This window comes from Canis lupus, chromosome 10 (genome assembly GCF_048164855.1).
Source record: "Canis lupus baileyi chromosome 10, mCanLup2.hap1, whole genome shotgun sequence".
Taxonomy (NCBI): Eukaryota; Metazoa; Chordata; class Mammalia; order Carnivora; family Canidae; genus Canis; species Canis lupus.
In genome coordinates, this window is record NC_132847.1 from 8,921,897 (window position 1) to 8,949,263 (window position 27,367).

At 40.1% G+C, this 27,367-nt stretch overlaps 1 long non-coding RNA gene across 6 annotated transcripts in view; it reads right to left on the minus strand.

Moving 5' to 3' along the window:
• Nucleotides 1-27,367, minus strand: part of LOC140641194 (uncharacterized) — a 241,590-nt gene that overhangs the window by 114,255 nt on the left and 99,968 nt on the right. For all 6 annotated transcript variants that reach the window (XR_012037728.1, XR_012037733.1, XR_012037731.1 and 3 more), the window contains 2 exons: nucleotides 15,235-15,361; nucleotides 14,003-14,054 (listed from right to left, as the gene is read on the minus strand). This is a non-coding gene — a long non-coding RNA (uncharacterized lncRNA). The remainder of the gene's footprint in view (nucleotides 1-14,002; nucleotides 14,055-15,234; nucleotides 15,362-27,367) is intronic.

Consider the following 27,367-nt stretch of genomic DNA (forward strand, 5'->3'; position numbering starts at 1 on the left):
GAAAAAGAAATTCAAAATACTCTCCACTTTGGCTGTCTTAAAAAGACTTTCTTATTGGCAAAACAGAAAAATAAGTTAAGATTTAGAATGCTTGGCTTCATCCTGATTGCCAGCTTTTACAATTGTTTATTGAACTAGATAGGATAGAAGAGACACATTCAGACAGCACCTGAATGTGAGCTGAGACAAGTGGCTGGGGACAAAGTGAAAGCAATGTAATTGATTAGACCCGCAGCAGAGCCTGGCAATTGTGGGGAGGCAGGGAGTCATGATCTGGGCACACCATCATGTCCTCACCTTCTCGGGGGTCTCCTCAAGCACTATCCATTAGACACGGTGTCTTGGGAATACTGAAGGGTAACCCAGTAAGACTTACACACCATCATCAGAGCCTTCGCAAATTCCCAATTCTGTCCAATATGATGACTCTAAGTGATTGTCCATGAGCTTCAAGCCCCCTGAGTTCTTGGCCTCACCACACCTCCAGTACTCACAGCCTTTATCCTCCCAGCATGCATTACAGCTCTAAGCAGATAACCCTCCCCCCATGTTGCTTTTCTGCTGCTCTGTCTCCCACATACCTGCCCTACTCATGTCACCTGCCTGTTAAGGTCACTATTACCCTCCTGATCAGTGACTCCAGAATCCACTTTGCTTCCTCCTTTTCTTTTGCATTTCCTCATCCCCAGCTCATCCACGTTGGGCAATAGCTCTCATCACTCTACTCTCATTTTCCCAGTTACTCCAGATTCAGGCATTGTTATTTCCCTGGATATGCTTCTGTCTGTGTTTCCTGCCTCCACTTTCTCCCTGTCCTTATCTACCCTTCAAACTATGTCCAGACCACCTAAAAAATAAGTAATCCTTAACATTCTAATTGTGAATAACTCATGTTGTTGATTGCATCAATGGTCCCAATTCTTCACCTGCTCTTGAAACTGCATGTTCTTTGCCATGCAAATCTGCAGTCCCCATTCCATGCTGACCCTGGGCTTGGTTATAAGTCCTGTTTGGCCAATAAGATGCTTGCTTAAAAAGCACTAGCACAATTGGCCTTGATTGCTCTCACTCTTCTATAGTGCCATGAGAGCATGCATAGGCTGTCTGCTGGATGAGAGACATGGGAAGAACTTAGTGCCCCCAGTCATCTCAGCAGGGGCAATCTTAGATCAGTCAATATCCCAACATCAGAAATAGGAATGAGCCTAGCTGAGACCAGAACAACTCAGCCAAGTCCAGCCTACATCACCAACCCACAGACTAAGTAAAAGAATGTTTATCGTTTTTAGCCACTGACATGTGGAGTAGTTTGTTATGATAGCAGACAACATATATGACAAAACACAACACATGATTTCAGACAATATCTCGCCCCATCTTGGTCAGAACTGAAGCTTCCAATTCATGTCATCACTGTCTCTCCTTCCTCCCATCTGTGAAGTCTGTGTGCTCCTGGGCTAACTACTAGAACAGGTCAGATCTGGACTGACCTTCTTATATACACAACCATGATTCTCCACCAGATGACTGAAGCAGACACCTGGTGATATTCAAGGTCCATCAAAGAAAGCAGTAGGTGTGTAGTGATTCAGTTTCCTCACAATTGGCTAGAACTGATGACAGAGGGTATCTGCTTCAGTAACAGTAGAGTTTTTATAGACTAGACTCTGAGATCAGGAACATAAACAGTACAAGTGTGTGTCTAAACCTTTTCCTTCACATCTACCAGGAACTTTCCAAAAGAATAGTTGACTCTTTGTAGAATTTGTTTCTGATTTGCCTCATGTCTTCATCTGGGGGGCCCTAGGGGAGAGAGTAGGAGCCAAAGAAGAAGTCCTTGGGATACAAGTGAAGGGATTTTGTGAGGATTGTGGAGAAGAGGAAGAAACCAACTGGTACTTTGAAATATTATCCTGTATTTGTTTTCTCTCTAACTTGAATATGAATTTTTTGAGAACAGATTCTCAATCCAGTGCCCTTTTGAGGAGGCAAGTAGAAGCAATGGAAAGAAAATCAAATTTAAAATCATGAACTCTGTGATTTGGGAAAGTGACTTAATCCCTGTGTACTGAGAGTAAATCGATCAACATGTTGTCTTATATAATCAGAGAAGATAGATAGGATGGATGGATAGACAGAATAAGTAGATCAATTAAATGTTACCTCCTTACCTTAAGAAATAATACCCTGTGTTACCCCAGCCTATTATTATCTATTATATGACTGCTTTTAATTCTCTTCATAGCACTTCATCATTATCTAAAATTATCTTATAGGGCAGCCCCGGTGGCGCAGCGGTTTAGTGCCACCTGCAGCCCAGGGCGTGATCCTGGAGACCCTGGATCGAGTCCCACGTCAGGCTCTCTGCATGGAGCCTGTTTCTCCCTCTGCCTGTGTCTCTGCCTCTCTCTCTCTCTCTCTCTCTCTGCATCTCTATGAATAATAAATAAAATCTTAAAAAATAATAATAAAATAAAATGAAATTATCTTATATATTTATATGTTTTCTCCTTATTCTCCCCAACTCCAACATAAGGAAGGTAAGAGCTCCATGAGAGGAGAACCCCATGGGAGCATACTATTTTACTCATGTATTGCCAAGTTTTAGAAATAAGTATATGACAGCCACTCGATAATTAATACTTAGAAAGATAAAAGGAAGGAAGGGAAAAGGAAGGAAAGGAGGAAGGAGAGAGAGAGAAGATGAACAAATGCATGGATATGTTACCTTTAGGGCTATCTAACTTCTAGTTAATAACATATAGTCCATCAAAGAAATTGTATTTCTTTGAGCACACTTGAGTTTATAGAAATAATTCCAATTCATAAAAAGAAAGGTAAGATATAAGATTTTATATGTATTATAAAAAAATTACTTGGTATTCATAGAAATATTTCAGTTCAAAGATTTCTATGTTCTCTGATACTTCATTCATTCTCTAAATAATCCTGAGTTTCATAGTTCTGTATATAGATACACATACAGACCCCACCGAAGTCATAAAATAAGCCACGTAACCCTTCTGAGGATATTTCCTTGTCTGCATAACTAAAAAGTTGAATAGCTTGATTTTGTGATTGCTTTTTAAATTCTATGAGTTAGAGGTGCCTGGGTGGCTCAGTCAGTTAAGTGTCTGCCTTTGGCACAGGTCATGACCCTGGGGTCCTGGGATCAAGCCCTGCATTGGGGAATGGGGGGGGGGGTCCCTGCTCAGTGGGGAGTCTGCTTCTCCCTCTCCCTCTGCCTCTCCCCGCTGCTTGTGTGTTCTCTCTTTCTCTCTCTCACTCTGACTCTCTCACTCATCTTCTCTCTCTCTAAAACAAATAAAATCTTTAAAATAAAACTAAAAAAATTCTATGAGTTAACGGTGATTAGGAAAACTACCATTTCTGGCTACAAATGCTCCTCCAAGAAAACAAAATATCTGCCATACATATTCTTAAAATTAGGTTAAATATAGAAAAGCACTAAGGTTGGGTTTTAAGGTGCCATGTGTATGTGTTTAAGTTTGCTGCAGAAAAGTCACCTAGAATTGCAGAATCCTGATTTAAAAGTACCCCTCTGCCTTATAATTCCTTTCACTATTTCTTATATTCCCTGTATGAGTGAAACCATGTGATGATTGTCCTTCTCTGTTTGACTTACTTCACTCAGCATAATACCCTCCAGTTCCAAGGGAAAGGCGGGGAACTGAGTAGAAAAAATTAGAGAGGAACACAAACCATGAGAAACTCCTAACTCTGGGAAACAAAGTGTTGCAGAAAGGGAGGTGTGTGGGGTGATGGGGTAACTGGGTGATGGGCACTGAGGGGGGCACTTGATGGGTTGAGCCCTGGGTGCTATACTATATGTTGGCAAATTGAACTTCAATAAAAACAAATGAAAAAAATAAAATGAAAGTACCCCTTTGCCCACATTAATTTTGTACATGAGCTTCAGATGCATTTGGCCAGAGCCTAAAGAAGCATTCTACATCCAGGGATCTCTAAGCCTACAAGGCAGGCCCTACCATGATCCCTAGCTAGAGCTGCAGAAGTATGAAATGCTCCCTTGGCCTACAGCATAATCTTACTCTCTAAACCTTTCTATAAGCTTCCTGAGAATACAGCATGGAAAAGGACTCAAAATGACATTAATGGAATCTCCTTCCCATCTTCGTGATTTATCTATATCATAATAGGTATTTTAGTTAAGGCTATTTTGTTTGTAAGGAACAGAAAAACTCTTAGAAGGTTAAGGGGTGGGGGGGAGGCCATTTCTGTCTAATGGTACAATGTTGTCTTGTGGAATCTGGGGCAGGAATACACCTGGGATCGAGGAGGGGTAAAAAAAATGTTGACTAAGGGTCAGAGGAACAGGCCACACCTTCTTGGTCTTTTTTTTTTTTTTTTTGACCCTTATCTCTACTCTGTCCATCATCATCAGACTCCTCTCCTTACAGACCTGATTTTTACCTTCTCCATGCCTGTAGCCACCACCCAGCTCTCAAAGTCACACCATCATCTCAGTTCAAGCCACATGCAGAGGTTGTGACTAATGCCTGCCTCAACCCAAGCCACACTCCTGGGAAAGAGATGCTCATTGGCCCACATTAAGCTATACAAGTCTTCTGTTCAAATTAACTGTGACCAAGTGAGCAATCTCATAACACAAATGTGACTATGACAGGCTCATCTGAGTAATGAAGTGAAGGGGGCAGGCTGGAGAAAAAGGAGGTCACTGTTAAGTCACTCCAAAGGGGGCCTAATAGCCTAATATAGCATATCTTCTAAAAGGACCCTACCAGGCGGAAGGCTCTTATTATAAAGGCTAAGAAACTGCCATAGTTAAGATAATTTCCAACAGGCATCTTGAGAACAAATGCCGCTACACCACTTACTTACATATTTTTATTACCTTACAATTCTATAGATCAGAAGTCCAACATGGCTGCCCCTGGACTAAAATTGAGATGTCAGCAGGGTTGTGTTCCTTTCTAGAGACTCTAGCGGAGAATATTTCTCCTTGTCTTTTCCATCTTTCAGAGTCTACCCACATTCCTTGGTTCATAGCTCCTTTCTCCATCTTTAGCGCCCAGCCATGTTGCATCTCTCAGACTATATTCCACCATGATATCTCTTTTATTTAATAATAAATTTATTTTTTATTGGTGTTCAATTTGCCAACATACAGAATAACACCCAGTGCTCATCCCATCAAGTGCCCCCCTCAGTGCCCGCCACCCAGTCACCCCCACCCCCTGCCCTCCTCCCCTTCCACCACCCCTAGTTTGTCAACCAGAGTTAGGAGTCTTCCATCTTCTGCTCCCTTTCTGCTATTTCCTACCCATTTCTATATCTCTTACTCTGATCACAATCTGAAAAATTCTCTGATTCTAAGGATCCATGTGATTGGATGGCCCATTCATATAATCCAGGATAATCCCTCCATCTCTAGAATTTTAACTTAATCCCATCTGCAAAGTTCCTTCTGCCATGTAGGGTAACATAGTCACAGAGTCCTTGTATTTTGATGTGGTCACATTTGGGAATTCATTATTCTATCTACCACAGAAAGGTTCTTGAAATTAAAAGACATTTATAGTTTTCTCTTTTGGGTGTTCTTTTCTCATATGCCTAAAACTCATTATTCTCCAACTTTTCATTCAGTGATCATTTCATAATGGGGATATATAATCCTTGTGCCCTTGAAAATTCAAAGTTTTCAGCCTCACCTACAAAAGACCTATCAACATTTGATTTGATTAATATTGAATATGTGTAATCACCAATATCAGTTCTATAAAAAAGTGGAAGTAACACAATTCTGAACGCCTACTAACTCTCGAGCACTTTCCTAGGCACTTTATATCTCTCATTTCATTTAATCTTCAAAATGACCCCACAAAGTAGATGGTATTATCTCTATTTTACAAGTGAATAAAACAATGATAAATAAATTTTTCAAAGTCAGACAGTTAATAAGAAGTGGAGTCAAGATTCAAATAGTGAAGCCCTGTCCCCCTCCAGAGTTCCTATTCTTTCCTTTATATCAGATAGCTACTAAAGAATGAAACCCATCCAGAGGTGGCCTTATAATGTTCTGCCCTCCCACCATCATAAAAAGCAACCACTCCATTGACAATATCAGTCATTCCACTGATAAGCAAACACCTTTGCAGTAAGGGACATGGAGACGTGTGACTCACTCCTGAACAGAGCCTCAGTGAAGGGAGCTGACAAGGTTCTGAAATGACAAGGACTTTGCAGACAGTTGCTTTTTATTACCCTTCGGGTTTTAGGTTTTCTTTCTAATCTTCTCCAATTACCTAGATAGAAAGAGACATGGGTAGGATGAACACCAAAAAAGAGAACTATGCCTCAGTGTCCTCGCCCACAAAATGTATATAACTAAAATCATTTAAGTGACCACAAGTGATTACTGGGGTGATTGAATTAGTTGATCCATGTAAAGCAGTTAGAATAGTGCCTGGCATATAGAAAATACCATCTTAATCACTGCTGTCACCATCCTCATCACCATTGTCATCCTCGTCATCATCAAGATTTCAGACTTAAAAGTACTAACAAGTCAAAATATAAGGACCAGAAGGTCTCTGGATATTGGAAAGAACCCCAGAATATGAACTAAACAGATTACTTCCTTGTGGGTTTTTTTTTCCTTTGAGGCATTGGTTAAACAATGAACACTCTCTCACTAATTTTTATATTGTGTCATTACAATGGTAGATTTTTACTGTTAATGCTATTTCTTTCTCCAAGTAACCAAGAAAATGCAATTCCCAGACCATCCAGTAAAAAAAATTCATATATGTATCATTTCTCTTATAATAAAACAACATTGAGAACTTCATTTTTGGGGACAGCTTAGAAATACAATATGGCCTTAGTAAGCAGGTGACTCAAAATATGCTATGCCACTCAAACTCTCACCCAATTTTCATTTATCAAAAATTGAACCAATTGACTATTTCCACCCAAAATAGGTTTCAATCCCCATATTCCTTTCTCTTCCAGACACTCTTTAACTGCTTTAAATTCAATCCCCAGTGTTCTCTTTGAACATCTTTTGTTTGTGCTTTTATTCCCTTTATGGTATCTTACAGTCTCTAATTCTTCCTAATTTTTTTGGATGCTTACAGCCAACTGTTCCCCAATGTTTTGCTTGGGCTCCCCATCTCTCTCCTCAGTAGACCTCAGTGGGTTGCTTCCATAGGTTTCCTGAGTTTCTTCCCATCCCTCCTGCAGCTTTCTTTCCCCTCCGCTGCTACCTCCCTCTGCTCCTTCTTGCTCCATATGCTGCCCCCTGCTCACTTCTCCTTCAGCTGCAGACAGTAAGAGATTGGCTAAGGCTGCTCATCAGCCTTAAACTTGTCAGCACAGTTGTTTGCCTCAATAAAATGGAAGCAATGTCAACCCTTCTTTTTCCACCAGTGCCTTGTGATATTAATACTACGGTGCTGCTTTCCACTTCCTCTCCTGCAAGGCTCCAACCTCAGCAGACTGTCACCTCTCCTTTTCATTTCTTCATCCTTGTCCCTTCTTTAGGAGCCCCCAATATGTCTCAGTACCTAAAGTCTGCAAAAGATTCCTATATGCTAGGCTTATCCTGTAATTCACTTCCTCATTGCTTACTACATGAGCAGAGTACTCCTTAAATTGTGTATCAGTTGAGAAGACAGGGCTGAAGTCAAGTTTTAACTCCATAATTTCACAGGGCTAATGACAAGAGCTAGAAAGGTACATGACATAATGAATCATGAGGGCATGGAGTTTCAAGACTGAAACCCAGTGCTTAAAAATGATTCTACCACTAAGTCTTTGTTTGAATAAAATGATTTATTTAATCTCTCTGAGTTTAGTAATCTCCAAAACATGGTACTCAAATCATGATCACTTGTTCCAATTATCCTTGTGGTATAACAAACTATGGTAAATTCAGTGCCATAAAACAACAACCACTTTACTATGCATGTGGGTTCTGTGGGTCAATTGATTGGCTACAACAGCAGAGGCTAGAAGACCCATTTTTAAGACAACTTCTTTATTTACATGTCTAGTGGCCTCTCCATGTGTCCTGGACAGTCTCATAGCATGGCAGCCTCAGGGAGCTTGAGTTTCTTGTGGAAGACTGAGAAATCCAAAATGTGTTGACTCTATTCAACTAGAGAGAAGCTACATGACATTTTATTACCTAATCTTGGGAGTCACATAATGTCCCTTCCACTGTATTCTATTGATCAAAGCTTGCTCGGATGCAAGTGAGAAGAATTAGATTTGACCTCCTGATGTGGAAATGGCAAGATCACACTGTAGAAGAACATAAAGGATGAAGGCTATTGTGTCTGGAAAAGATAATGTGACACATCCCTATATTCCCTTCTAGTTCTAAAAACCTGCTTCTGAGCTTTGAGTCTCAGTAGATGCTCAATTAAAATTTAGTCTCTGCTCTCCAGAAGACAATCTGAAGAAACATGAGATGTAGGCTTTTTATACATACAACACAGCAAGAACACAATGCAAAACCATTCTTATTCAAGCAATAAGACGTGTGTCACGGATTGAAGTCTCATAAATGTAACAGACATTCTAACAAAAGAGGCGTCACTGAAGGGCAGACTCAAGAAAGTTTCATAGAGTAGGGCTACATTTACTGATGACTAACATTATCTCATTAAATCTTCATAGTAATCCTCAGATGTACATATTGACTCTGTGTTTTCAGACCATGAAGCTGAGCCTCATAGAAGTTAAAAAAAAAATTGACCTAAGGTCCCATTGCCAGTTATACCAGTCTCCATGCCACAGAAGAGGATATAGCACTAGATTGAACTGGGTTTGAAGATGTGTTCTCATTTAGGATCTGCCATAATAGAGCAAAACAAATAGCTTGGGAACAATATAAATAAACACAAGAAGAGGAAGGGGCCAGATAAATAAGAAGGGTCCTGACAAGGGTCAGGGTGTCAGGGGGCATTGCCTGAGCTATTCAAAGAGGAGAGTTGCTATTGGATTGGATCAAATCATAATTCTTTCCCAGTGCAGCAATATCCACATGAAACAATGTACATAGAGTATCAGACTATTTTAACACCAAAAAAAGAAGATTTGTATGCCTTGGTATTTGCCAGTCTTTATGAAGGCTCTCGAAAATGCACGGTCCTGCCTAATTTTCTTGCTAATCATTTATGCAATGAGGTGTGAAGATCATCACCATGCAAATTACTACTGTAGCTTTGTGTTTCATATTTACAAAATATTTTCCAATAACTTAGCAGCTACGACTCTCCATCCTCAAGAGAAGTGAGTAAGAACCAGCATGATTTTCATTTGCCAGATGAAGACATGGAGCATTAAAGTAAAGATAGGTATTAAAATTATAATTTCAAGTTTTTCATTAAATCCCTGGAGCCACACACACTCCCCCACCACTTCATTTTTTAAATTATTTTAAAATGTTGAGCACACATCCAATTCTTTAAAATTTTACAACACCATGCATTTATTTCTGCCTGGGGTAGGTTTTTTTCTAGGTTTATTGAGAAACAATTGACATATATCACTGTCTCTCCCTGGTTTTAATTCTCCATCACATTTTTAAGATTTCTGCAGTTACACATGAAGACTCCAAAGTGTTTGGGATAGAAGAGACAATGAAGACAAAGGCACAAACCCATTCTTCCTTTGTGATTCAGTTTCATTTAGTGTAGATTTTCTGGCTGTCCTCTGTGAGGAGGGCCCACTAAGTCACTAGAGGGCAAACAACCCAAGAAAGGGGACGGGGGACAGGAGAGTACGAGAGCCTGTAGGATGTTTAAACTGCCATCCAAGCTCTACTATTTTAAAGAAACTTTCCCTCTCAAACATCCATCAAATAGAGGACTAGTTGACTATGCTATGGTGCATCCACTCGATGGAACTCATGGTAAAAAGGAATAGAAAAGATTGATATATACTTCTACAAGACATCTCCAGGATATATTGTTAGGTAAACAAAAGCAAAGTGAAAAACTATGCACAGTATACCACATTTATGTGACAAGAAGCGTAGGAAACAAATCTACGTATACTTATTTCCTTGTATTTTAAACAATAAACAATGGAGGGGAAAAATGATAAAAGTTGGTTATAGGGTGTGGGGAGGAAAAAGTTCCCCTGTTTGCTGATGTGAGAGCTAGAAGCTTGAGCTGGAAATCATGGGCTCCAGAAAGCTCTGACCTACTAACATCTCAACCCCATTCCTGAATGTGGCCTGATAACAGTTCTGGGTGTCATTTCAGATGCCAGTACAAAGGTTGTAGGACCTTCTAACTATGACACCTGCCATGCCTCCAGGCTGACCTGTCTGCTTGAGCTGGTGACCCTCTTTCTTCTTTCTTAGGTGGAGGAGGAAGACATTTCAACCTATACTATGTAAGTAACTGCTATCAGCTACAGCCACTTCACATATGGACTAAGGGCACCCCCTCATTGCTTCTCAGAAATATAAAAAATGATCCAGCCTAGGTAAAAAAAAAAAAAAATCACACTTTCATAGCCACAGTACTTATTCACTCAGGACCCTAAACTGAGGCTTTAACATTGACAAATATATGAACAACTAACTTTTATCAAGCACATATGATGTCCTAGTCATCAGCTAAGAGTTTCAAATACCTTCCTGAATCTTCACAGTAACCCTACTAATACCACTCCTACTTCACTGATGAGGAAAGGTGAGTCCTCAAAGGTGTGGAATGTCACTAGTGGGTGACAGAGTAGCATTCCAAACCCAGGCATCTTAACACCATACTCTAACCCCAAGTCAGCCTGCCTTGAAGACTGAGACTCTGTAATCCTCTGCTCAGACAAAAGATGACTGACCCTGAAAAAACATCACTGAGTCAAGTAAAAGCAGAGGAATAATACACATGGTCTATGTTCTCCAGGCCAATGAACTGTCAAGATAAGATATCCATACAAACTGGAATAAGTAAATAAGAGCACAAGACATAAAGCCATCGAACTGTCCATTAGAATCTCAACATCCCAGCAAGAGACCAGAGGTTTCCAAGAATCCTTAAATTTATAAATTCATTTACAGCATGCAATTTTCCTCATACGTTGTGACCACATGGGGCATCCGACAGAAAGTTGCTTCATACCTGATCAGAGTACAGGCAGACTGAGCAGCAGATGGGGCTTGCTCAATCACTCAGTGATTCACTCTGCCCACAGCTTCATAAAGATTACCATTCACCCCTCAGCACAGCTATCAATCCCCAGTGAACCATGGGACAATCTCAGATTTTCAGTAGTCAGACCTGTGAATGATAATTCAGGAATTCCCAAGGTTTAAGGAGTATGTTTAAGGCCAAAACAAGAGATGCAAATCATCAATGATAGTATTATCAGGTCCCCTTCTCAATGACTTGCCCACTCTGTCACCTGCTTGCAACACTCCAACATTTACACCTACCTCTAAGGCTGTAGAACAACCCCAGAGGCTCTTTGCCTTCCTTTCTACCTCCAGGACTCCTCACCAAAGGGGCTTTAGGCTCCATCAAACCACACACAGATCATTTTATACCTTTCCCCAACACTGGGCAGAGGGAGATCAGTTACTGTTAATTACAGATGCTTTCTGTCATAATGGGCCAGATTTTCAAAAGAGTCTCAACTGCATAGCTCCCAAATGCCATGCACAAACCTGGTAATGGTCCATGCAAATTGAATACTTAGTGGGTCTGTGTGCATTCCGTTCCAGGGACTGCCTTTGAAAATTTAGCCCCATAACTCCAAAGCGTTTGTAGCATCGTAATCTGTCATCATTAGCAACAATGCTTGACTTGGTACTCAACATTCTTATTAACCATGCAATTATGAATGCAGACAATGTTTAATCACTTTTACAAAAATACAGCTGTGTTGTTGGGGAGCTGTCATTTGCTGCTCATTAATGATTGATTTTTTTAACCATCAAGATTGTTTTCATGAGGACAGCAGATTAACTATAAAGAATTCAATATTGGTCATTAAGGGATATTAAAATGGAAAACCTTTACAAGATGTGTCCTGTCTTGCTGCATTTGGATGCCTGAGACTCTCTTGCCAATGCAGGAGAGGAAATAAAATACCGTTCTTTCAGAGCTCTGGCAAGGAGATTCAGCTGAAGAGAGGTGGAATGGAGACAGAAATTAAGAAAAAAACATCTCTTTCTGCTGTAATAAAACATTGATTACATTTTACGATGGCAATAATTTACCCCAAATAATTACTTCAGTTATTGTCCAGCTTGTTCAAAGGCTAACTGAGCTGCAGGTACCAATCGATTCAGTGCAGATTGCTAATAATGGGCTATTTTGAAAACTTATAGCTGTTTCTCCATCCCATACACCAGAAGACACTAATTCCTTTCCCACCTTGCACACTTAATTAAAGATGAGTCAGGGCATTATTTTATGGCCAAACTTTCTTTATACCTTAGATACAGAAAGCTGGGTTCTGTTCCATCAAAGGCCTCCCGGACATACTGTGATAAAATATATTTTACCACTGCCTACCTAGCAAGACAGTAAGTTCCAAAACCTGTGAAGACATTGGGAAAATCAGATGGCTCAATGTCATGCCCTCCTTGGATTTCCTATTCTGAAGCTCACTGTACCTACACATGGGGCTCTTTATTTCCTTATTTGCTCAGCAGCTGCCAAGGTCCTGGAAGACCTGACCTGAGGGAGGAGGTTTTTTAAAAAGTCACAACACCTCTTGTTTCTGTTCTGGTTCACCCTTACTCCAGGTCTTCTTTGAAACTTCTTCCTTAGTTCTTTTCAATAATATTTCGGATTCCCCCCGCCCCCCAACCAAGACAAGTATAATACATATTTGTTTTGGAGAATACAGAAAAGCATGGAGAAGAAATGTAAAGCTCTTTGTAGTACCACACCCAGAAAAAAAACCACTGCTGATACTGTACATTTGCTTCCAGTATTTCTCCTATGAGCATTTTTTATAGTTTCATGACCCTTGGTGAGCTACTTATCCTCTCTGTATCCAGTTTCCTTCTCTGTGAAATAGGGAAATAAGACTACGTACTTCAGAATGTGGTTGTGAGAATAAATGAGTTAACAGTTGGAAAACAGAAGAATGTTCAACACATACTAAAAGCCTTGTATATCTTAGCTATCATAATTCCATAAATTTTTGGGAGATAAATATTATTGTAAAGGAAAGAAACACATCATTGTTAACTAGTGCAATTTTTTTCTTCCAGATTTAAATTCCCAAATGATGCTGCAGACCCAGGGAACCACACTTTGAGAACCACTGCTTTAAGTTAATGAGAAAAAAAAAACAACAACAATCTAAAGTGAGAAGAACACTAATGAGGGATGGAAGTGTATCTGGTCTAGTGAGCTTCCCTCAGGGGAGGAGAATAGCTTTGGAGGGATTTGAGAGGGGTGTTGTGCTATAAGACACATGTGGTGAATGAAATGATGGCTTCTGTTAGGTAAAAGAGCTGTGAGGGAGTGCTGACCTATCACTTGGCCAGTTGACTTTATCTGAGTCATTGCTAGGCAGTGAAGCTTTTAATTATGTACCCACATTGTCTTCCCCAGGATAATCCAGCATCATGGTTATAAGAAATCACCAGAAATTGGACACTCACTGGGAAAAGCAGCTTCGCAAATACCCTGTACCTGGGTAAGCTTCCAGGACAACCAAGACCATCTGGGACCTTGACTTTGCCATCACCCAAACCACCCAGAGAATGGAGAAAAACAAAATCAACATGAATATTTGTATATTTTAGAGAGTATCGTACTATTACTACTGCTTTATATTCAGCTTCTTCTCTATATAATACAAGCATGTTTCCATTTTCTTTACAACTTTTAAAATTTATAATATAACATCGCATCATATGGACACACCAGAATTGTTAACTAACCCCTTTTGTTGTGTGCTTTTACTTCTTTCATCTACTCTCTTATAAATAACTCTGTATTTTTTATTTGTGCTTTACCTTTTATTTTCTTCAAGAACATCATCAAAAATTCTGACTTGGAAGTCTGTGCCTTAAAAACAAAAGGTTTAGAGTTTGCAAATTATATTAGAAATTCTAATTATTACCATCAGTTTTCTAATGCTTTTTGTCCAACAAAAGTAAAACCTAGCAGACTTCATTTGTTGAAAGAGCCATACAATTGCCTATCACATGGCACTTTAAAGAACTTGTCTCAAAGATGTTGTGGTATCAACAGTAATTCCACAAAATAATTTGTCTATTTCCACAGTAAATTTTGGTTATGAAGATAATGATGTGTTGCAGACTGATTATTCTGGTGCCTGATACACAAAAGGTAAGCCAATATTTGAACCAATAAATGAACAGATCCTCAAACATCTACTTATTAACATGAGCAGAAGTCACTATTAATATTGGTTAAATCTCATAGTAATAGAAGAGAAATAATTTAAAAATTCATCTCTTTGGTAGCATACATATTGCTGGGGTTTATTTGTTTTTCATATTTTTACTGTTTTCAAGTTAAACATAAACTAACAAGGTATAGTTAGTCCCTTGAGGTAAAAACAGAACATCTGAAAATTAACTTTAGCCATCACATCAGAGCCATTTATAATAAAACTGTCAGCTCCAACTCTTTCTTCATGATAGCACATGGACTGTTAAATCATGGGTGATTTTTCATAAAAGAATCCCTTCTCCTTAAACAATGCTATGAAGGGGAGCCACTTCTTTTCACTGGTAGGTCTCAATCCTTGCTGCATGCCTGGGAAGCTTTTAAAAAAGGGGATCTTGGGGAATCCTGGGTGGTTCAGTGGTTTAGCACCTGCCTTCGGCCCAGGGCGTGATCCTGGAGTCCGGGGATCAAGTCCCGCATCAGGCTCCCTGCATGGAGCCTGCTTCTCCCTCTGCCTGTGTCTCCACCTCTCTCTCTCTCTCTCTCTCTCTCTCTCTGTGTGTGTGTCTCGTGAATAAATAAAATATTTTTTAAAAAATAAAGAAAGAAAAAGGGGGATCTTGCCAGAGCTACCTGGGGAGCTTTCAAAATTTACCATGCTCAGGTCTCATCCCAGAATAGAGTCACCAGATGTGGGACCCAGGCACTGGGACCTCATACAAGATCTTCCACTGATTCTAATGTGCCACCACAGTTGAGAAACATTGCTTCAGAAGACACAGATGACCATAAAAGAACTTCAGGCACCCTATAACTTCAAAAGGACAGTTACCTCAGAAAGTCCTCCAGGTATCACTTTGCAATGTAGACAAATTCACTGAGGCATTGATTAGCTCTGTCAGCACTAGAAGTAGTACATCTTTCCAGAGGCCATAAATAAATCTGGTCAAGTTGCAAACCTGTGGAATAATATGGGAAAAAGTAATGAAATGCCACACTGGAGAAAATTATGGGCAATCCTGGCACCAACATATTATTGGGATATACTGGAAATATGGTACCAGTTATTTTGGATTTTCAACATCCTTTTTATAGTAAACGCTAAAATGGAAACAGATGCACTTGCATTCAAATTGATAGCACCCTTAAGTGGCACGAAAAATCTCTTCTTGACTTATTTGGACCCATTATTTTTGAGGATTTCTGTGATAAAAATTTTACCTTATCCTCAGAAAGCCACCAGCCTACTAGCCTACTAGCTCATTCCACTGAGAGTCAAGCAAACTAGCAGTCACAACAATCCGCTCAAATTTCATAACTAAATAATGAAGGTATGGAATTTTTATTTTAGAGTGACTGACATGGTATCTAAGTTACCTTATTACTACCATACTTTATATATATAAAATACACCATATTTTATATACATATATATGCTTGCCTTGCATTGTTATTGGCTAAATATAAATATACATGGTCAATAACAATGCAAGGCAAGCATTTAGCAGAAAAATACTGCTATGCCAGGCTAGATTCTTGTACAGGGTCTTTTAACTAAATAGATACTTTAGTCTAAACAAGTATTCAGTCTCTTTGGTCTCATTTTTCTCACTGTAAGCCATAAATAAGAGTAGGTAATTTTTATGGTCTCTTCAAATTTAAAAAACAAAATTTCTGTGAAAGTTTATCACTATCCTAAAGATGACCTTTGCGAAGTATGGCTACCTGGTAGATCTAGAAATCCAAGCATTGCACAACCATGGATCCAATGGCCCCAACCCCAATGTTGTTCCTTGGAAATGATATAATGGTGTAAACGCTGGGACCATGACCAGGATCAAAGCTACAGAATTATGATTTTGCAGACAGATTTATTCAGGAACACAGTCATTATAAAGGGAGTTCTAGCTCTCTGGAGAATATTTTTCTTCAAAAATGTTTCTGTTTATACTTATACAGGAATTGACAGACATGGAAATTCTACTCAGGACCACTTCAGACCATAAATTAGGTCCTTCTGGAAACTTATGTTTCAAAGCTTTAATACTAGAAAAGTCCATTGACTAATTAAATGGCAGAAGATATATTACACCAAATCTACTCGTGCAGATTTCCAGGGTGACCAAGACCCACTTCCAAGCACAATCAACAGATAAAGGGGAGGAGTTTCTTCCTCTAAAATTAGGCTTACATCTCTTAATGGGACTGAAGCTGGGCATTGTCATATGAATAAAGATTAGTTGTGGCCCATCCACAAGCAGTAACTCTTGGGGTTTTAAGACCTTAACAATCTTTTAAAGAAAGATGTGTGCAAAGCTTTGAAGGAAATATTTAAGCTCTGTCTGCAAAGCTTTCAAACAACAGAGTTCATAATGGAAACAATGATAGACTTTTAATGATAGAAACATTAGCAGACTCTGTAACAATATTATAAATCATTTCTAAATAACAATATTGATAAGATGAGTCTTTCAAAATCACCCAGGACACCTCTTTAACAGCTAATTAAAACTAGGGAGTACAGGCAGCTCTTTTATCCTTCACAACATTGTAGCTCTGATCATCACACAGTGAATGATTTTATTTCACTAATAACCCTGATCCGACATTCAGTTAGCAATTACCACAACAGACTTTATCTACTGGTAACAACTGGTTCGGAAGATATTGCCATGCATGCATTAATTTCATCATGCTAATAAAGTTCCCTGTTATAAAATGCAAAAAACATATTAACCTGTCTAATGCAATAGAAGACACATATATATCTTTCTGGCAAAATGATGATATGCCAGCATTTCATTTCTATTTCAAAACTTAAGTGGATAAAGTGTATTAGAGGAACAGAAAGTAACAAGCTATAATCTGCAGTGAACACAATAACATGACTAAATGCCAACAAATTTTCCTGTGAGTAATTGCACTTACTGTAATTTATACACATTCTATTACCTTGGTGTTTGCATAACAACTCAAAACTGCTCATTTCCAAACACAGAACACTGTAATAGAAGAAACATATGCATCTTGTATTTTCCATAGAATTCAGGGAGGCCACTGCTGATTCCAGTTAACTCCCTGGGAACACCTAGCAAGCATGGATGGATGGAAACATTTAATAAAGATGTAGATGTGACTACTGATGACAAGCCAGTATCCCCAGGGGACAATCCCTGGCATAGAGTGAACAGTCCGTAAAGATGTGTTGAATCAAGAAGAGGAGCTCTACTGACTTGCTCAGGAGCAATATGCATTCTGTTTATGGTTCTAGGGTCTATCCTGGATATCTATTTCCCTTCCACCCTCCTCCTACCCTCCTGAGGTTGCCAAATACCATCTCTATTCCTACATGAGAAATCCAAAGCAGGGATGCCTCAGTTTCCCATTACCCATAACCCCACCTCAACTAACTTCCTGCCCTAACATTTATGATGTGACACATTACCACTGCCTGAAGAACACGCAGCATTTGACCTGCTCCATTTCTCCCTCTCCTGACCCTAGCTTCCCACTAGTCTGTTCTTCTTTCAGAATTTTAAATGTGAAAGATATTACACCTGTCAAAATCTCAGGGGAAAAATGAATCATGTGATTGAAACCAATATATGTGACATTTTGCTCTCCTGACTCCATGGACTCATCCACAATGGGCAACTCTTTATCACAGCCATGGCTTGACTTTCTATAGGAGACGGTTTCATTGCTGGTGTTGTCAACCTAGGGAAGCCCATCATCACACTGGAATGAAAAAAAAAAAAAGAGGAAAAAAATGTCTCCTATGATTCCACTGAGACTGAAACCAAATAAATACATTGCTGCCTTCCATAGCTGAAGCAGAATGGCCACACACCCCACTGTCAGGTGCAGCTGAATTCATCTGCACACAATGGACCTGGGCCCTGCCCTAGGACACTGGTCAAAGGATAGCCCTGTAGGAGCTACAGCCTGTTCCCGTTAACAACTGGAGGTTTAGCCACACAGTCCAGGCAGGAGTGCTCAGTTCTCTCTTGAGAAATGTGGCATTCTCTCATACAATACAGCACTGGCTGGAGGCCTAGCAAATAGGCCGAGGAATGTGGAGGATTTATAGACCGAAAATGTGCACCCAGACAGCAGCACCGAGTTCCACTCAGGAAACACGTGCTGTGGCCACATGGTGGGAGGCTTATGTGGGACCCCCAGAGCTTGGCAGAAACTCTGGTGGTGACCCAGTGTGGAGTTGTAAATATGGGGACGAGCACTCTGTAGTGGTTAATGGTCTTACAAAGATGGTGAGAACGTAGGCACTTTTTAAGACTGCGATGTCAGGACAGACAGAGGCCACTTGGAAAGCTGACCCTCCTACAGAATCATGTCTGGGCTTCCAGCATGTCTCCAAGGTAAGCCAGAGGTGGGTTTCCCCTTCAGCCCCAAGCAGTAGCTGTGTCCACAAGGCATGACCTTGTGGAGAGATCTATAGAGGAGTACAGAAATTTGATGACTGTTTCTCTTTCAGTCCAAAATGCTAGCCAAGACACCTCTTTAAAATATATAGTGACCCTTTTTATGAAAAACGTATCCAGCCAAAATGTCACCATTTCATTAAATCTTATATTCTGTATTACTATCAGGGTCACTCTCACAAAGCAACAAGTAGGTTAAAAGGCAGAAGAAGAGGTAAAGGTGGAGGAGCCTGGAAGACAATGCACCAACTGTACTTTGCAATTCAGGACAAAAACTTTATTGACTTGGCCCCACACACATTTAGCCTGCATTCTGAGCTTTCAGAGTACTTTCATTCTGGAATCCATTCCCAGAGTTTATGGCCTCCAAAGTTTTACGGTCTTTCCCAAAAGCTTTCTTCACCTATTAATATGCGTTATGATTCCTCTTCCCTGTACGGTGGCTCTTGTGAAAGCCAAGCAATGTTTATGCAATACACATGTAGCTTAAATGGGTACTTTCCAGAAGATTTGGGTAAGACTTTTCTCCTATGCTTTTAGAGTGTGTGTGTGTGTGTGAGTGTGCCCACATGTGAGAGGGAGGTGAATCATGAGCAGATTCTAACTGTTCCACCTGTCCACTCTACTTAGTCTGAAAAAAAGAAAAGAAAGAAAAAAATACTCAAACTATAATTTTCATTTCAAATTGCACTATTGCTAGCCTTATGATTTCAGAACAGACTAGTGGTCTGAAATTATAGCCCATTAATTTGCCTAAATTTCATCTTACAGTGATACAAAAAAAAATAAAGATTCTCAGACTGTCTATAACTAAAATGGGTAGTCATTTCTTAGAGAAATAGTCAAGTCTATTTCTCCAAGTCACCATCCAACAATTCACCTACCATCAGCACAAAGGAATCTTGACAACCCAAGCAAGCCAAGACTGTCACTCCGATTTGACTCTTCAGAGAACTTTTGTCAATGTGTTACCTCTAGGTCTCAGCTAGGAGGAGTGATCACATTCCACAAATTCTCCTGGTCTTTCCCAAACAGCTTTAGAGTGTATTTTCTAATTGTTTTGCCATTTACATTTGGCTATACCGGGACCCGGTTCATAGGCAAGAGTTACTACCATATTCCAGAATCTACCTATTTCCAAAGACACATCCCTGCCTTTATATGGTCAGATGGCCACTTTATAGATGAGCTAACCCTAAATAGTAACACCTCTTTGGGAAGGCAGGTGGGTCTTGAGGTAAGCACAGATGCCTTATCAACCAAGAATTATTTTCACTGCTTGGCTGTTTTCTGAGTCATCTTAGCAAGGTTCTCAAAATTGCATGCCTCCCAAGGACCACTGGGTGCCATAACATACATACATATACACATATGTAGACATATATGTAAAGTAAGAATAACATTTCCTTCCTGCCTTTTCTATATAAAGGGATTTACAATATGTATTTTCTATGGAATTACTTTTTTTTTTTTTAACAATAATAGGAGGGAGGCAGTACTAATTATGGCAAATATTCCTCAAGTTCACATACTGGGCCAGGCACTGTACTAACCATTTTTCCATATGTGCAATCTCATTTAACCTTTAACACACCTTCAAGGAGGCGGAGGAGCAGGGGCCTCACTCACCCGCCCCACCAGCTGCCCTAGATAACTTGCCAACCATCCTGAACACCTGAATTCGACCTGACGCTACAGAGAGAAGGGTTTTCACTTCTAGCAAGGTAGGAAGGCGGAAAAAAATTAAAAAATAAGAATGAAGTGCGGGAGGGGCGCCGCGAGGAGCCGGGAAGCCCTGCCCGAGAAGCGGGACCTCGGACCCAGCGTGGAGCTCCCGGGCGGACAAGTGCGGGGCGGGGAGGCCGGGCGGGGCCGCAGGAGGGCGGGGAAGCCTCCAGGCTCCCGGGGTCCCCAGGAGGGGAGGGGCGCCCGGGCAGAGCTCCCCGCACCCGCGGGCCGACCTCGGGGAGGGGCTGGAGCGCCGCAGCCCCGGGAGCACCTCGGCCAGGGTGGGAGCCTGCGGTGCTGCCCGCGGAGCTGACTCCAGGGCCGGAGAGCCGGCCGCCGCCCTCCTGCTGGTTCCTCCTCGTTCCCCTGAGCCCGGGAGGGGGGCCCGGGGGACAGAGGCCTCGCCGGGGAGCAGCGCAGGCGGAGCCCGGCACCTGGCGGGGGGTGGGGCGTCTCCCGCAGGTGCACGCACCTGAGAGTCAGCGCGGCAGGCCCCGCCCCCGGAACCAGCTGGAAGGACAGGGAGGAGCAAGTTCTGGACCACGCGGCGCTGGGAAGCTCCAGGGGAAGTCAGAGGGATTTATAGTATAAAGAATCAGAGGGTACCCCACCCTTTTTTTTTTCCCCCAGTACAACAGGTTTTTATATCAGACTATAAATTTGCAATTTTTTTCTCTGTTCCCACCTTAACTTCAGTATTTTACCACCTCTTCATTTTAAGTTTCTTACTTTTTGACATATTTCTACGATTACAGGTCTTAGATATATTTTCTACTTCTAGATTCCCTTCACCCTACTCAACCTAATTTGGGGAGATATACAAGATATGTTTTTTTGTTTATTTGTTTTGGTTTTTTTGTTTGTTTGTTTGTTTGTTTGTTTTTACTCTGCCTCATTTTGTTCTACAATGGCAGAAGTTAATACCTTCTAAAACATGACCAGCCTACAACCAGAACCATATGGTACATACTCTGTGCTGGTTCATTCTGTGAGATTATATACTCTCTCCATTTCCATTCTGCCCCCCTCTTTTACCTCATTTATGTTATGGTGGTCAATGTTGGGGCTTTCTACAAGTACTGCTGGTTTATATAAATTTGGTACTGAGCATCTTCTAATATACAGAACTTAATATACTGAGAACCAAGAGGATCACCCTCGGCCCCTCGGGTAGACTAAATTCTCCCTCCACTACAACTTTGTCACCACCAACATCTCCCAGTACCCCCCTTTCTTCTTCTTTTTTTTCCTTTTTTTCCTTTTTTGCTTTTTTTTTTTTCTCTTTTTCTCTTTTAATTTTTTTCCTTCTTGTTTGGGATTCTTGGCCTTTTAGTTTTTACTACTTTGTTTTAAAATTTGCTTTTCACTTTACTGGTGAAGTAAAGTTATTTTATTTATTTATTTTATTTTATTTCATTTCATTCTGATCTTTGTTTTCAATTTCTGGTCTCTGACCTTGTGAGAATCATCTAGGGTAAAATCTACTTAGGTTGTGGTTGATATTCTTGACTCAGCCCGCTCATACAGCCACTCTGCACTGAGCAAAATGACTAGAAGGAAGAACTCACCACAAAAGAAAGAATCAGAAACAGTATTCTGCCACAGAGGTACAGAATTTGGATTACTATTCGATGTCAGAAAACCAATTCAGAAGCACAATTATAGGGCAGCCCGGATGGCTCAGCGGTTTAGTGCAGGCTTCAGCCCTGGGCCTGATCCTGGAGACCCAGGATCAAGTCCCACATCAGGCTCCCTGCATGGAGCCTGCTTCTTCCTCTGCCTGTATCTCTGCCTCTCTCTCTCTCTCTCTCTCTCTCTCTGTCTCTCATAAATAAATATATAAAACCTTTTTTAAAAAAAGCACAATTATAAAGCTACTAGTGGCTCTGGAAAAAAGCATAAAGGATCCAAGACTTCATGACAGCAGAATTTAGATCTAATCAGGCTGAAATTACAAATAAATTAATGAGATGCAATCCAAACTGAAGGTCCTAAAGACAAGGGTTAATGAGGTAGAAGAAAGAGTAGAGCTACATAGAAGACAGGTTGATGGCAAGGAAGAATGTGAGGAAAAAAGAAAAAAACAAAAGACCATGAGGAAAGGTTAAGGGAAATAAATGATAGCCTCAGAAGGAAAAGTCTATGTATAATTGGGGTTCCACAGAGCGCCAAGAGGGACAGAGGGCCAGAAAGCATATTTGAACAAATCATAGCTGAGTACTTCCCTAATTTGGGGAGAGGAAACAGGCATTCAGATCCAGGAGATAGGTTCCCCCAAAAAAATATCAGTAAAAACCATTCAACACCTCGACATTTAATAGTGAAACTTGCAAATTCAAAGGATAAAGAGAAAATCCTTAAAGCAGCGAGAGACATTTCTAACTTATATGAGGAGAAATATTAGATTAACAGCAGCCCTATCCATAGAGACCTGGAAAGCCAGAAAGGGCTGGCAGGATATATTCAGGGACTAAATGAGAAGAACATGCAGCCAGAATACTATATCCAGTAAGGCTGTCATTCAGAATAGAAGGAGAGATAAAAAGCTTCCAATATAAGCAGAAACTGAAAGAATAAACAAAAAAAAGAAAGAAAGAAACTGAAAGAATATGTGACCACCAAACTGGCTCTGCAAGAAATATGAGGGGGGGACCCTGTAAAAGAAAGAGGAAGCTCAAAGAAATAATCCACAAAAACAGGAACTGAAAAAGTATTACAATGATACTAAATTCATATCTTTCAATAGTTACTCTGAATGTGAATGGGCTAAATGATCCCATCAAAAGACACAGGGTTTTGGACTGGATAAAAAAGCAAGACCCATCTATTTGCTGTCTACAAGAGATTCTTTTTAGACCTAAGGACACCTCCAGCCTAAAAATGAAAGGGTAGAGAACGATTTACCATTCAATTGGTCCTCAAAAGAAAACTAGGGTAGCAGTCCTCATATCACATAAATTAAAGTTTAACCCAAAGACTGCAGTAAGAGATGAAGAGGGACACTATATCATTCTTAAAGGGTCTATCCAACAAGAAGACCTAACAATCATGAATATTTATGCCCCTAATGTGGGAGCTGAAAAGTATATCAATCAATTAATAACCAAAGTAAAGACATGCTTAGATAATAATACACTAATAGTAGGAGACTTCAACATGGCACTTTCTTAAAATGACAGATCTCCTAAACACATCACCAAAGAAACAAGAGCTTTAAATGATACACTGGGCCCGATGGATTTCACAGATATATACAGAACTTTGCATCCAAATGCAACTGAATACACGTTCTCAAATGCACATGGAACTTTCTCCAGAATAGACCACCCACAAGTATGTGGGTCACAAATCAGGTCTCAACCAATCCCAAAAGACTGGGATTATCCCCTGCATATTTTTGGACCACAATGTTTTGAAACTAGAACTCAATCACAAGAAGAAATTTGGAAGAAACTAAAACACGTGGAGGTTAAAGAGCATCCTGCTAAAAGATGAATGGGTCAACCAGAAAATTAGAGAAGAATTAAAAAGATTCATGGAAACTAATGAAAGTGAAGATACAACCATTCAAAATCTTTGGGATACAGGAAAAGTGGTCCTAAGAGGGAAATACATCGCAATACATGCCTCCCTCAAAAAAATTGGAAAAACCTCAAATACACAAGTGAGCCTCACACCTGAAGGAACTGGAGAAAGAACAGCAAATAAAACCTGCACCAAGCAGAAGAGAGTTAATAAAGATTTGAGCAGAACTCAATGAAATTGAGACAAGAAGAACTGTAGAACAGATCAACAAAACCAGGAGTTAGTTCTTTGAAAGAATAAACAAGATAGATAAACCATTAGCCAGCCTTATTAAAAAGAGTAAAGACTCAAATTAATAAAACCATGAATGAAAAAGGAGAGATCACATCCAATACCAAGGAAATACAAACGATTTTAAAAACATATTATGAGCAGCTATACGCCAATAGATTAGGCAACTAGAAGAAATGGATGTCTTTCTGGAAAACCACAAATTACCAAAACTGTAACAGGAAGAAATAGAAAACTTGAACAGGCCAATAACCAGGGAGGAAATTGAAGCAGTCATCAAAAACCTCCCAAGACACAAAAGTCCAGGGCCAGGTGGCTTCCCAGGGGAATTCTATCAAATGCTTAAAGAAGAAACAATACCTATTCTACTAAAGCTGTTCCAAAAGATAGAAAGGGATGGAATACTTCCAAACTCGTTCTATGAGGTCAGCATCACCTTAATTCCAAAACCAGACAAAGACCCCACCAAAAAGGAGAATTATAGACCAATATCCCTGATGAACACAGATGCTAAAATTCTCAACAAGGTACTGGCCAATATGATCCAGCAGTACATTACGATTATTCACCATGACCAAGTGGGAATTATCCCCAGAATGCAAGGTTGGTTCAACACCCATAAAACAGCATGATAGATTATATCAACAAGAGAAAAAACAAGAACCATATGATCCTCTCAATAGATGCAGAGAAAGCATTTGACAAAATACAGCATCCATTCCTGATCAAAACTCTTCAGCCTGTAGGGATAGAGGGAATACTCCTCAGTATCTTAAAAGCCATCTACGAAATTCCCACAGCAAATATCATTCTCAATGGGGAAACACTGAGAGCCTTTCTCCTAAGATCAAAAACATGACAGGGATGTCCACTCTCACCACTGCTATTCAACATAGTACTAGAAGTCCTAGCCTCAGCCATCAGACAACAAAAAGAAATAAAAGGCATTCAAATTGGCAGAGAAGCCAAACTCTCCCTCTTCACAGATGATATGATACTGAACATAGAAAACCCAAAAGACTCCACCCCAAGATTTCTAGAACTTACAGCAATTCAGCAATGTGGCAGGATACAAAATCAATGCCCAGAAGTCAGTGGCATTTCTATACACTGAGAGTAAAGAAAGAGAAATTAAGGAATCAATCCCATTTACAATTGTACCCAAAAGCATAAGATACCTAGGAATAAACCTAACCAAAGAGGTAAAGGATCTATGCCCTAAAAACTACAGAACACATCTGAAAGAAATTGAGAAAGACACAAAGAGATGGAAAAACATTCCATGCTCATGGATTAGAAGAATTAATATTGTGAAAATGTCTATGCTACCCAGGGCAATTTACACATTCAATGCAATCCCTATCAAAATACCATGGACTTTCTTCACAGATTTGGAACAAATCATCTTAAAATTTGTATGGAATCAGAAGAAAACCCAAGAAGCCAGGGGAATATTGAAAAAGAAAACCAATGCTGGAGACATCACAATGCTGGATTTCAAGCTGTATTACAAAGCTGTGATCATTAAGACAGTGTGGTACTGTCACAAAACCAGACATGGAGATCAATGGAACAGAACAGAGATCCCAGAAATGGGCCCCCAACTCTATGGTCACCTAATGTTTGACAAAGCAGGAAAGACTATCCACTGGAAAAAGGACAGTCTCTTCAATAAATGGTGCTGGGAAAATTGAATAGCCATGTGCAGAAGAATGAAACTAGACCATTCTCTTACACCAGACACAAAGATATACTAAAAATGGTTGAAAGATCTAAATGTGAGACAAGAATCCATCAGAACCCTAGAGGAGAACACAGGCAACACCCTTTTTGAACTTGGCCACAGCAACTTCTTGCAAGATATATCTATGAAGGCAAGGGAAACAAAAGCAAAAATGAACTATTGGGACTTAAGATAAAAAGCTTCTGCACAGCAAAAGAAACAATCAAAAAACTAAAAGACAACCTACCCAATGGGAGAAGATATTTGCAAATGACATATCAAATAAAGGGCTAGTATCCAAGATCTATAAAGAATTTATTAAACTCAACAGTAAAGAAACAATCCAGTCATGGATTGGGCAGAATACATGAACAGAAATTTCACCAAAGAAGACATAGACATGGCCAACAAGCACATGAGAAAATGCTCTGCATCACTTGGCATCAGGGAAATACAAATCAAAACCACAATGAGATACCACCTCATGCCAGTGAGAATGGGGAAAATTAACAAGACAGGAAACAACAAATGTTGGAGAGGATGTGGAGAAAGGGGAACCCTCTTGCACCGTTGATGGGAATGTGAACTGGTACAGCCACTCTAGAAAACTGTGTGGAGATTCCTCAAAGAGTTAAACATAGAGGCTACCCTACAACATAGGGATTTACCCCAAAGATACAGATGCAGTCAAATGCCAGGACACCTACACCCCGATGTTTATAGCAGCAATGTCCAGAATAGCCAAACTGTGGAAGGAGCCTCAGTGTCCACTGAAAGATGAATGGATAAAGATGTGGTCCATGTATACAATGGCATATTACTCGGCCATTAGAAAGGACAAATACCCACCATTTGCTTCAAGGTAGCTAGAACTGGAGGGTATTATGCTGAGTGAAATAAGTCAATCAGAGAAGGACAAACATTATATGGTCTCATTCATTTGGGGGATATAAAAAAATAGTGAAAGGGATTAAAGGGGAAAGGAGAGAAAACGAGTAGGAAATATCACAGAGGGTGAGAGAACATGAGAGACTCCTAACTCTGGGAAACGAACAAAGGGTAGTAGAAAGGGAGGTAGGCAGGGGTTTGGGGTGACTGGGTGATGGGCACTGAGTTGGGCACTTGACAGGATGAGCACTGGGTGTTATACTGCATGTTGGCAAATTGAACTCCAATAAAAAAAATTTTTTAAATAAAAAAACCCACCTTCAAATAGTACCTCCATACAGTACATACTATTATTTTTACCACCATGT